The following is a 12,231-nucleotide window of genomic DNA, read 5'->3' as shown; positions in this document are numbered from 1 at the left end:
CTTTTTATTTTTCTTACCTTAAATCCCATATAATGATGAATACCCAAAGTCTCAAAGAGTGCCCTTTTTCATTTTCGGTGGTGTTTGGGATCAGCTCAGGGATTTGCTCATTTTAGGCAGGTGCTCCACCTCCAGCCGTCTCCCTCCACCCCCCCGCCCCGCCAAATCCATTTTTTAAACCAAAGTAAATGAATAAGGACAGTCCTATTACTAGTCGCATGTTTCCAGCAAGCGCAACAGGCAAAGCCAAGTCTCCCAAAAGCGTATTATCGAGTTTCTCCCACCGGCCAGAACCACGGACTATGTAACTATAGTTTGGAGAACATGAGAGCTTGGCCCGTTGCTCACCGCCCCTCTGCCTGCCCACTTTCCCCTTTCCTCTTCTCGAAACCCTAACAGTCGTGCTTTCCCTGACACTTTTTGCATTTCCACCTTTTTCTTCTTCTTCCATACCTCTCCTTTGCTTGGAAGAAAAAGCAGGAACATAAGATGCGGACCCTACCTGAGTCGTCCTGAGGTTGGGCAGGCGAGCGCGAGGAGCAGCCGGGCAGCCGCCGAGCAAGTGCAGCGGGCACCGCTCGGCCGGGCGCGCGCCGGGGCCCGCCCACAGGCTCCGCCGACGGCCGCCCACCGGGCCCGGGCCCCGCCCAGCGCCCCCGCGCGCGGAAGTGGAGCCGGCCGCGCGGCCCGAGCACACCCGCCGCCCGCCCGCTCCGGAACCACGCGCTCACCTCGGGGCCCCGCCCCTGCGCGTGGACAGCGGGGAGCCGCCCCGCGGCCGCGCCACCCTCGCCGGGCTCCGCGGCGCCCCGGGCCGCCTGCCCCCGGCGGCGCCCGCCAGCCCGGCTCCGCGCCCCGCCCCGCCCCGCCCGCCGCGAGGTGTCGCGGGCGGCCGCACCGAAGACCCCGAGTCAGTCTCGGGAGGCGGGGCAGCTTAGGCGCTTAGGGATGTGTGCGCCCCCCAGGAAAAGGAAAGAGATGAAGAAAGAGGATTGGGGTGCAAAAGAGAGCGCAGATCTGGTTCCAGCGGAGGTCGTAAGGCCAGAGGAGATGTTAACAAAGCTCGCCTCAGCTACAAAGCAGAGAGGGAGCGCGATGGATCCGCACCTGGGCTGTAATTGGTAACTACTCCTCTTCCTCGAGCACGTTTCACCAGAACAGACCCGTTACAGCCAGGCCAAGTGGACGTGGCTAAACAAAACTTGTGGGAGGCCATTGTTTTAGTCTAAGCTCTTGCACTAGGCTCCAAGGGTCTAGACTGAAGTGCCACATAACCAAACACAAACTAAGGTATTGTCTGATACCCAAATTTCCTAAGTAGGCCAGTAACAATGAGAGTTCCCTCTGCTTTATCCCTACATCCTTTCATCCTTCAGTCATTACAAACAGACCTGAAGTGCTCTGCTGTTGATCCGTTAGTTGTCTTACACTGTTCTGTTTCCCAGTCCCCACCATACAAGGAAATTCTGATGTTTCCTTTTCTTCGGCCTTTCTCTGTCAGTAAAGCCAGCCTCTTTTGCTCAGCTCAGTGGAACACTCTTTTAGAGAATTAAGTGTGGTGCAGTTAATTCTAGAACAGCAAAATAAAACCAATGAAGATCTTTACATTTTTATTGTGTTTTCTTGACAGGATGTCCTTACTGTTCTTGGTTTGTGCCTGAGTATGTGGATAAGACTACTTAATTTTAACTGTTATAAAGCCCCTGGGTTTGAAAAAAAATGACTTGAATTGACGCAAGTCAACTGACTTGATTGATAACTGAATTGAGACTTCAGAAACTAAGGCCAAGAGGCCTGCCTTGCTTATTTTGCCTACAGGAAGTCACAAAACATGAAGTCCTCGATTTGCATCAGTAAAATGAAAGGATTTTGCCAGGTGACCTTACAAACCTCTAAAAGCCCTTCCACACACCAAAGTTTGTCCTGCTAGGCTCAAGTGGAAAAAGAAATGCCTCCTTCTCTCTCTCTCCCTCCCTCCCTCCCTCCCTCTTTCTCTCTCAGCTAAATAAATAAATACATTGTTTTTAAAAAAGGGCTGGAGAGATGGCTCAGCACTTAAAAAGCACATTTTTAAAGCCTAATGGCCTGGGTTCAGTTCCCCAGTTTCCATATAAAGTGGTGCATGTGTCTGGAGTTCCTTTCCAGTGGCAGGAGGCCCTGACATGCCCATACCAACACCCGCCCCCCCCACACCCCGCCTCTTTCTCTGTCTCTCTCTCTGTCTTTCAAATAAATAATTAAAATTAGGGAGCAGTGTGAAGAAGCAAGGACGACCCCCTGGACTGACCAAAGCCGCATCCCTGTTCAGTGCCTACCCCATGCCCCCTCTGCCTCTATGCCTCTCTCCAAAAGACTGAAGGGAATGCTAAAGGAGCTCCTCCAAAGCCAGAACCCAAGCCTAAAAAGACCCCCCCAAAAAGGGAGAGAAGGTACCCAAAAGGAAAAGCTGATGCTGGCAAGGAGGTGATTAACCCTGCAGAAAACAGAGATGCCAAAACAGACCAGGCACAGAAAAGCGGAAGGTGCTGGAAATGCCAAGTGGAGTGTGTGCTTTTTTTGTTTGTTTGTGTTTTTGAGGTAGGGTCTCGCTCTAGCCCAGGCTGTCCTGGAATTCACTATGTAGTTTCAGGATGGCCTTGAACTCCTGGTGCTCCTCCTACCTCTGCCTCCAGAATGCTGGGATTAAAGGCGTGCACCACCACACCCAGCGTGTGCGTATTTTTGAAAACTACTTCTGGTGACTGTACAGTTTGAAATACTATTTTTCATCAAGTTTTATAAAAATGCAGAATTTTGTCTTACTTTTTTTAAAAAAGCTATGTTGTTAGCACACAGAATACTTCATTGTTTTTTGGGGGAGGAACAAGTGTTACTAACAGAAGGTCTCCCAAACTGGAGTGATGGGAAAACACCTTTCCCTGCTAGTTTTGTAAGACTCTTCTTGGCTCCTGGGAGGAATTCCCTGATGATGACACAGTAGCCAACCTTGGCACAAATGCCTTGTGGCATGAGACAACTCAAAGTTCATTTTTATGTTCTCCCCTCCACCATCAGCAGAGACTTAACTCCCTTAAAACCAGAGACCTGCTGGGACCAGATCCGTTCACATTGGTTCTGCCAGTATGTGAGCTGACTCTGCAGTGACATCACTGAGATGGCGGTGTTCCTCACAAGAACTGTGGCTCCTTTTCTAAAACATCGTGGATGTTTCAGATTAATAATCCTTCCATTTTCATTTCATTTCTGGAAAGTCAGGGTCGGCTTGTGAAAGTCGCTAAACAATATGAAATGTCAACCCTCACTCTAAACCCCCCTGTTCAGAGCATCACATGAAGACTCCATTGGAATTTTTGCTTTTGTTTTTTGAGATAGAGTTTCACTCTAGTCCATGCTGACCTGGAATTCACTATGTAGTATCAGGGTGGCCTCCAACTCATGATGATCCTCCTAACTCTGCCTCCCGAGTGCTGGGATTAAAGGCATGCACCACCATGCCTGGCTCACTGGATTTTATAGTGGCTTTCTGATTTTGGTAGTTCATACAAGGAGTCTGAAAGTTCTTGCATACTGTTACTGAGCGTCTGCCCATGTCCTGCCTGAAATACCATGATTGTTTATGAAATGTATTTTTAATAAAGCTGGATAGGTTTGAAAAAAATATGTCTAAGAAGAAAAAGAAGCCGGACATGGTGGCGCACACCTTTAATCCCAGCTCTCAGGAGGCAGAGGTAGGAGGATTGCTGTGAGTTCACGGGCACCCTGAGACAAGTGAATTCCAGGTCAGCCTATGCTAGAGCAAGACCCTACCTCAGAAAAAAAGAAAGAAAGAAAGAAAGAAAGAAAGAAAGAAAGAAAGAAGGAAGGAAGGAAGGAAGGAAGGAAGGAAGGAAGGAAGGAAGGAAGGAAGGAAGAAAGAAAGAAAGAGAAAAATGAAGAAGTACCCATCTGTGCCCTTTCATATAGAATATACATAGAAGACAGGGGCTGGAAAGATAGCTCAGCTGTTGAGTGTACTTCCTGCACGAGCAGGAGTGCCTGAAGGAGCCTGATACACCTGTAACCCCAGTCCTACAAGAGAGCAGAGACCCAAGAATCCATGTTGCCCTGAAAGCGCTCTGGAATCAGTAAAAGGAGACTCCAGCTCCAAACAAAACCAGGCGAAAGAGTGATGAAGCAGGACACCGAATGTTCCAATCTAGCTACTGTAGCAGAGTGACCTCTACTACAAGCAAGTGTATGGGTGCCTCAAGGGTACACACTTTAAACAAAACAAAACAAAAAAACACTTCTTTCAAGATTTCCTTTCTGACTTCTGTGTGAGATAATACTAATGTCTCTCTTGTCCTAGGCTGACTCCTGCACAGTCACCAGGTCCTTCTTAGCTCTTGTTGGTCTGTCAGTGACTCCTCCCATTTTTCAGTGTCATTTTTGTACATGGTCTAAGAACTAGGGATCTTTGATCTGACCCTACCCTACTTTTTCTAGCTAATCCCAGCTTCTCTCTTATACATTAATTAGTCTGACAGACTATCTCTTTCATTGTATGGTATCTACAACATACAGCTAACATTCCTGCCACTTTATGTGTCTACCCATTGCCTCTTAGCTCAAAATATTTTCTTCTCAGTCCCATCTACATGTCCTGATGTAACTGCTTGCCTCAGGAACATTTCTATGATATCAAATGCTGCAATGCAAGCTGGGTATGGTAGCTCATGGATCAGGGTTTAAGGCCAGCCTATGCTACACAACCAGTTCACACTATGCTATATTAGACCCTGTCCCCTCTCCACCAAAAAATGCTACAATATTTTGGGCTTGTATCTCTCAACATGGCAATTGGCTGGGCTGCCTTGTATTGTTATTAAGAAATTTACAGGGCTGGAGAGATGGCTTAGCGGTTAAGCGCTTGCCTGTGAAGCCTAAGGACCACGGTTTGAGGCTCGGTTCCCCAGGTCCCACGTTAGCCAGATGCACCCTACTAAAAAGGAAAGAGAAGTGTTACAATATCTGGCATTCCATTTGCAGTAACAAGAGACCCTGATGTGTGTGCATGAGCACACACACATAAATTTTAAAAAGTGGGGAGCAGTTTACCCATTCTTTCTCATCCAGTGCCCATCATAAATGCTTTAAAATATGGAATCAAGCTGGGAATGGTGGCACACACCTTTAACCCCAGCATTCAGGAGGCCAGAGATAGGAAGGATTGCTGTGAGTTTGAAGCCAGCTTGGGACTACAGAGTGATTTCCAGGTCAGACTGGGCTAGAGTGAGACTCTATCTTGAAAAAACAAACAGAAAAAAAAACCATGAATCAATCTATGATTATTTTTAACCTTCCTAAAGTCCTCTTTCTCTTGCTATACATAAATACTGGCCTTCTTTTTTTTCATGCAAATAAGATAGTGAGTGCTTCCCCGTCTAATTTCAAAGAAATTCTCAAGAATAAGATAAACAAAAATTACATAGCACTTCTCAGAGTTGGACAAGAAAGGTTTTCAACACTAGAAATGAGCCCTCTGCTCACAGCTCCTTATGTTAGGGAGCTCTACACACTATGTGATTGTTAGTAAATTTTCCTTAACTGCAAACTTACCCAGACAGCACAGGAAAAGCAGAACAAAGTTTACAGAATGACTACAAAGTAAGAGTGAAACTGGCTTGCAATTTATCAATGGCCCCTTGTGTTTTGAAAATGTCACTGACACATTTCAGGGAGGCCCCAGAACTCTGAAGTCTGACCCAAATAATCTATAAATCATTACAGCAAACCTTTATGATGTTCTGGAGATTTAAGAAATGTTAAGCAGGCAAATTAAACAACAGTCACCCTTTCATATACAGAGTGGGTTATAACAGAAGCCGTTGGAACTTTCCCTCTTCTCACTGTGCAGTGTCTATTAACAGTAGGCTTCTGGAGGACCTCTGAATCCAGGTAATGTAGACCAGCAAGGACCAGGATAACCCTCTCACATGAACCAGACAGCAAACATACCAGATAACACACAAAATGATCATCTCCAAGATACTAAGTATCAGGCAATAAATGAAAGTGAACCCTCAGAGAAGGAAAATAAACAGTTTAGAAACCTAAATTTGCAGAATGGTGTATCCAGAATCCATAGATTGTTACTAGAAAACTTTCAGTGCCAGGGATGGAATACTTTCCAGTGAGTAGTTGGCCAGGGAGGTCACAGATACCCCCAAAATATTATAGGCCATTGCCAAGGCTCTTGGTTTCCCACCAGGAATAGATGGTAAGATCCTATTTATTACGGAAGACTCCACATGCTTGGGCTGCAAGGCCACTGAGAAATCCTGCTGGAGCTGAGCTGAAAACCTCCTCCATGTAGACCAGCTGACAGAAAGCTGGAAAAAGCTATGCTGCATGCAGCTCCATGGGAGAGACAGAGAAATCATCCGTGGAGATAAACAACAGTGGATACTGCAAGCCTTAAGTTGGGCCAGAGGCACAAGGGACACACACATCTGGAGTTTGTTTGCAGTGGCTGGAGGCCCTAGTGTGCCCATTCCCTCTCTCTCTCTCAAATAAATAAAGAAAAATAAAATATTAAAAATAAATAAATTCAGGAGTTGATAAAGACAGTGAAAGATAGAAAACAAATCTTATAAATTACTTTTGGATGATATTAATCATTGTAAAGAATGAAGCCTCTGGGCTGCAGAGATGGCTTAGCTGTTAAGGTGCTTGCCTGGGACACCTAAGGACCCAGGTTCAATTCCCCAGAACCCACATAAGCCTAAGGTGGAACAAGCATCTGGCGTGCCCATTCTCTCCCTTTCTCTCTCTCTTTCTCATAAATAAATAAATAAAAATAAAATATAAAAATACAGAATCAAGCCTCCATTCTACCTTTCCAATCAGTACAAATTACATCCCAGTATAAGCAAATAGTTAGTGAAGGTAAATTTTCCTTTAAGAAAGAACTGTAGGGGCTGGAGAAATTGCCCTGCAGTTAAAGATAATTTACTACAAAGCCTGAAGACACAGGTTTGAATATCTAGTACCCACATAAAGCCAGATGCACAAAGTAGCAGTTTCTTGAGTTCATTTGCAGTGGTTGAAGGCTCTAATCACCCATAGTCACTCTCTCCTTCATTAATTAATTAATTAATTAAGAAGAACAGCAGGGCTGGAGAGATGGCTTAGGGGTTAAGCACTGGTCTATGAAACCTAAGGACCCCAGGTCGAGGCTCATCTTCCCCAGGACCCACGTAAGCCAGATGCACAAGGTAGCCCATGTATCTGGAGTTCATTTGCAGTGGCTGGAGACCCTGGCTCGCCTATTTTTTCTCTCTCTCTCTCTGTTTGTCGCTCTCAAATAAATAAAAAATAAACAAAAATATTTTTTAAAAAAGGAAGGAGAACAGCAGTTAATGAATAAAGACTAAAGAAGAGGGGTGTGGCTGAGTAGAATTCAGTAGTAGTGCACGTTTAGTGTGTATGAAGCCCTGGGTTCAATCCCTAACACCCAAAAAGAGCACAACACTTTTATGATGAATGAATGAATGAATTATGATCACCAATGGCTTCTCCACACATTTTATGCCTCCTGATGGAAAATAACACCATCATTTACAAAGTTCTCTTTCCAAAGTATTTGAACCTAAATTTCATTAAGTTTCTGGCTCTAACTTCCCATTTACAAGAAACTCTCAAATCATAAGGATAATGTAAATGACATCATAGAGATGTGATCAGAAAATTTTGGTGGAAAATTCTCCAGTCCAAATGATCTCGTTTCTTCATTATTCAAATTGAAAGGGGAAAAAAATGAATACATTAAATATACAGATCCAAAGGCTCAGGGCTGGGGATGGCCAAGAAATTATGAGTGGGCCTGACAGGCCTAAGACTACCTGAGTTTAGTTCCCCGGTACCCATATAAACAAATAGTCATGGCCTTGCACATTTGTAACCCCAGTAATACAGGAGGCAGAGACTGGAGAATTGCAGTCAGTCTGACCAAAAAAAATGGCAGCTCCAGGTTTAGTGACCAACTCAAGAGAAGAAAAAAAAGGGAAGATGGCTAGAGGAGAACATCTGACGCTCTCCTCTGGCCTCCATGTGTGTGCAGGGGTACATACATCTGCACACACATTCATGCATACACCACACACATCACACAACATCTACTCTATTACCTGCCCTCCCCCAAAGGAAAAAAGAAAGGGCCAACATGAGTCTGTAAGAGTGCTTGTACCTCAAACATGAAGGCCTGAGTTTGATTCCCAACACCCATGTAAAAAGTTTTATACATGGCCTCTGTTGTAGGCAGCCTCTCATTGCTGGGATAGACATCCAAACCAGACAGAGTTTATGGGAGGAAGAGGTTGATTTCAAGCTTATAGATTCAGGGGACAGTCTATCTATGGCAGAAGAAGCTGGCTCCCATTCGTAAATCCAAGCAGAGACAGAAACCACCACCAGCCACCAAACACCAAAAAGCAGCAAGCAGGGACCCGCCAGAGCTCACACCGCTCGCTCTCCACACCTTTGGGCTGGAATTCAGATCCGTCCCCAGTGACACCTCCTCCAGCCAGGTGACTGGAGACCCAAGTTATAAGCTTAATAAAACACCTGAGTCTGTGGGAGACATATATTCACATTCAAATCACCATAGCCTATAACCTCGGTCCTGTGGGAGCAGAGACAGGAAAATCCCTGGGTCTTGCTGGTCAGCCAGTCTGACCAGAAACTGGCATCTCAGGTTCAGTGAGAGACTTTTCATCAAGGGAAAAAAACCTGGAAGAAGGACAGAAGAGGACATCCAAGGTTCTTCTCTGGCCTCCATGCTCAGGAGCATGAGACACATATGTGGAGACACATACATGTACATGCATACACCACCCATACCACATCACACATCATGCCACACCTACTCTATCCCCCCTCCACACCCTCAAAAAAAAAAAAAAAAAAACCTTAAAAAGAAGCGAGGGAGATGGTTAGGAGGGTAGGAGCGCTTGGAGTGCAAGCATGTGGACCTTGAGGGGCCTGGAGTCCGCCTGAGTTTGATCCCTAGCACTCATGTAAAAGCTGAACACACACCTATACCCTCTGTTCTGTGGGGAGCAGAGCTAAGAATCACTGGGGCTCGCTGGTCAGCTGGTATGATAAAAAAAAAAATCACAGCTTCAGGCTTAGTGCGAGACTCCATCCCAAGGAAAAATAATCCAGAAGAGGAAGAGAGGAGCACACCTGATATTCTTCTCTGGCCTCTACATGGGAACAGGGCACACACAACATGTGCACATATACATGTAAACACTACACACATGCAACAAAGTTTCAAAAGGTAAATGAACTAGAATATATGAATTTTATGTGGGTCTTAAAAAAAAGTCAACTGAGGAAAATCAAACATGATGGATATCTAGGGACATAAAGAATAAATCAAGTTGGGCGTGGTGGTGCACACCTTTAATTCTAGCACTTGGGAGGCAGAGGTAAGATCATGGTGAGTTCAAGGCCAGCCTGGAACTACAGAGTGAGTTACAGGTCAGCCTGAGCTAGAATAAGATGCCACCTCAAAACCAACCCATCCCCCCAAAAGAATAACTAACTTTCTATATATGGTGATATTAATGCATTTCTTTAGACTTTACATTATAGAGATATTACTTAAATATTTTTATGTGAAGACCTGGAAAGATGACTTAGTGATTAAAAGCAATTGCTTACAAAGCCTACAGGCCTGGGTTCATTACTCCAGTCACCCACATAAGCCAGACCCAAAAAGTGGCATAAGCATCTGGTGTTCACACTTATTCACTCCCACACACGTACAAATAAATATATAGATAATTTAAAACTATCCATATGTGGCCAGGCATGGTGGTGCATGCCTTTAATCCCAGCACTCAGGAGGCAGAGGTAGGAGGTTTGCCAAGAGTTCAAGGCCACTCTGAGACTACATACTGAATTTCAGGTCAGCCTGAGCTAGAGTGAGACCTTACTTTGGAAAAAGAAATGTTAAGACAGAAGACTTCTGTCCTCTGTGCTTCATGCAAATCAAAAAAAAAAAAAAAAAAAAAAAAAAAAAAAGAATAAACCAGGCATGGTGGTGCACACCTTTAATCCCAGCACTTGGGAGGTAGATGTAGGAGGACTATTGTGAGTTCAAGGCCAGCCTGAAGCAACATAGTGAAGACTGGTTAGCCTGGCTAAAGCAAGGCCCTACCTCGAAAAACACCCTCCCCCAAAATTCAGATGCATGCATGTATTTTTTTTAATTTTTATTTATTTATTCATTTTGGTTTTTTGATTTTTCGAGGTAGGGTTTCACTCTAGCCCAGGCTGACCTGGAACTTACTGTTTCTGAGTGAGCAAGAGAGAGAAAGAGTCAGAGAGAGAGAGAGAGAGGGAGGGAGGGAGGGAGGGAGGGAGAGAATTGGCATGTCAGGGCTTCAACTGCTAAAATTGAACTCCAGACACTTGCGCCACCTAGTGGGCATGTGCAACCTTGAGCTTGCCTTATTTTTGTGCATCTGGCTTACATGGGATATGGAGAGTCAAACATGGGTCCTTAGGCTTCACAGACAAACGCCTTAACTGTTAATCCATTTCTCAAGCTGTTTCTTTTTTGTTGTTTGCTTGTTTTGAGATAGGGTTTCACTCCATAGCATATGCAACCTCAAACTGACAGCAATCCTCCCACAATCCTCCAGCTTTCCAAGTGCTGGAAGTGTAGGCATTAACAACTACACCTGGCTCATATACTTATTTCTAAGAAAGCAGTCCTATTAATGACATGAGAAATCCACATACATTTATAAAAATTTATCAGCATATGATTTATCCCTAAGCTGAACAGCATATAGTAATAATTTTTAAAATATAATCACAGACTCCTGGAAAGTCCTAAGACCTTTCCAGAGAGTATGAGAAGTCAAACTATTTTCATAGTAACTCTAAAACGTTGTCCTTTTCAGTATGTTGACATTTAAACTGATGGTGAAAAAGAAAACAGTGGCTAGAACTGCTAGTGCCCTGGAATGAATCAAGGCAGAAGAGCCACCACACCCGGCTCTAACATTATTTTCTAAAGGGAAGGGGTTGGGAACAGGGCCTGGTGGCACATGTCTTTAACCCCAGTGTTTAAGAGCCTGAGGTAGGAAGACCAAAGTGAATTCAAGGCCAGCTTGGGGCTAGAGTGAGACCTTGACTCAAAAAAAAAAAAAAAAAAAAAAAAAAGGGAGGGGAGCTGGGCCTGGTGGCACATGCCTTTAATCCCAGCATTCTGGAGGTGGAGGTAGAAAGACCAAAGTGAGTTCAAAGCCAGCCTGAGACTACATAGTACATTTCAGGTCAGACTGAGCTAGATCCAGACACTACCTCAAAAAACTACAAAAAAAAAAAAAAAAAAAAAAGGTGGGGGGAGCAGCTACAGGTGTGGGGCAATGTCATTGATAAAGCAGTAATAATTAACTTTTAAAATCTTGGTTTGGCCGGGCATGGTGGCACATACCTTTAATCTCAGAATTTAGGAGGAAGAAGTAGGAGGATCATGAGGCCACCCTGAGACTGCATAGTGAATTCTAGATCAGCCTGGGCTACAGTGAGACCCTACCTTGAAAAAAAGGAAAGAAAAAGAAAAAGAAAAAAAAAACCTAAAATCTACACCTGGTTTTTATTTTCTCTCCTTCCTCTCTTTATCTCCCTCTCTTCCTCTCTTTTTCCCTCTATTCCTTTCCTCCCTCTCCATTTCCCTTTATCCCTTCTTTCTGTCTTTGTTTCTTTGTTGCCTTCCCTCTTCTCTCTGCTCCTTTTTTTTGACAGTTTTTTAAATTATTGTTATTATTATTATTAACAACTTCCATGATTGTAAACAATATCCCATGGTGATGCCCTCCCTCCCCCCACTTTCCCCTTTGAAATTCCATTCTCCATCATATCTCCTCCCCATCTCAATCAGTCTCTCTTTTATTTTGATGTCATCATCTTTTCCTCCTCTTATGATGGTCTTGTGTAAGTAGTGTCCAGCACTGTGAGGTCATGGATATCCAGGCCATTTTGTGTCTGGGGGGAGTACGTTGTAAGGCGTTCTGCCCTTCCTTTGGCTCTTACATTGTTTCCACTACCTTTTCTGCAATAGACCTTATCTGCTCCTTTTCTTTATTTGCATTTTATTTGTAGTGGTAGGGATCAAACCCAGTACCTTGCACAGGCTACATTAAAAAATTATGTAATAAAATAAAATCTTGG

General features: G+C 44.4%; 1 protein-coding gene across 3 annotated transcripts in view; it reads right to left on the bottom strand.

Annotated features, from left to right (window-relative positions):
* The window catches only part of LOC101596981 (serine/threonine-protein kinase Sgk3), a 148,641-nt gene that overhangs the window by 78,308 nt on the left and 58,102 nt on the right, over positions 1-12,231 (bottom strand). The window contains exon 1 of one of the 3 annotated variants that reach the window (XM_045143790.1): positions 503-569. The exons of the other annotated variants lie outside the window; for them this stretch is intronic. The gene's annotated coding sequence lies outside the window, so the exon portion shown is untranslated. Of the gene's footprint in view, positions 1-502; positions 570-12,231 lie in introns of those variants that run through there. 3 annotated transcript variants of the gene reach the window in all.

This window comes from Jaculus jaculus, chromosome 2 (assembly GCF_020740685.1).
Source record: "Jaculus jaculus isolate mJacJac1 chromosome 2, mJacJac1.mat.Y.cur, whole genome shotgun sequence".
In the NCBI taxonomy this organism is placed as follows: Eukaryota; Metazoa; Chordata; class Mammalia; order Rodentia; family Dipodidae; genus Jaculus; species Jaculus jaculus.
The sequence above is the reverse complement of the archived record's forward strand: the minus strand, read 5'-3'. Positions and strand labels throughout refer to the sequence as shown.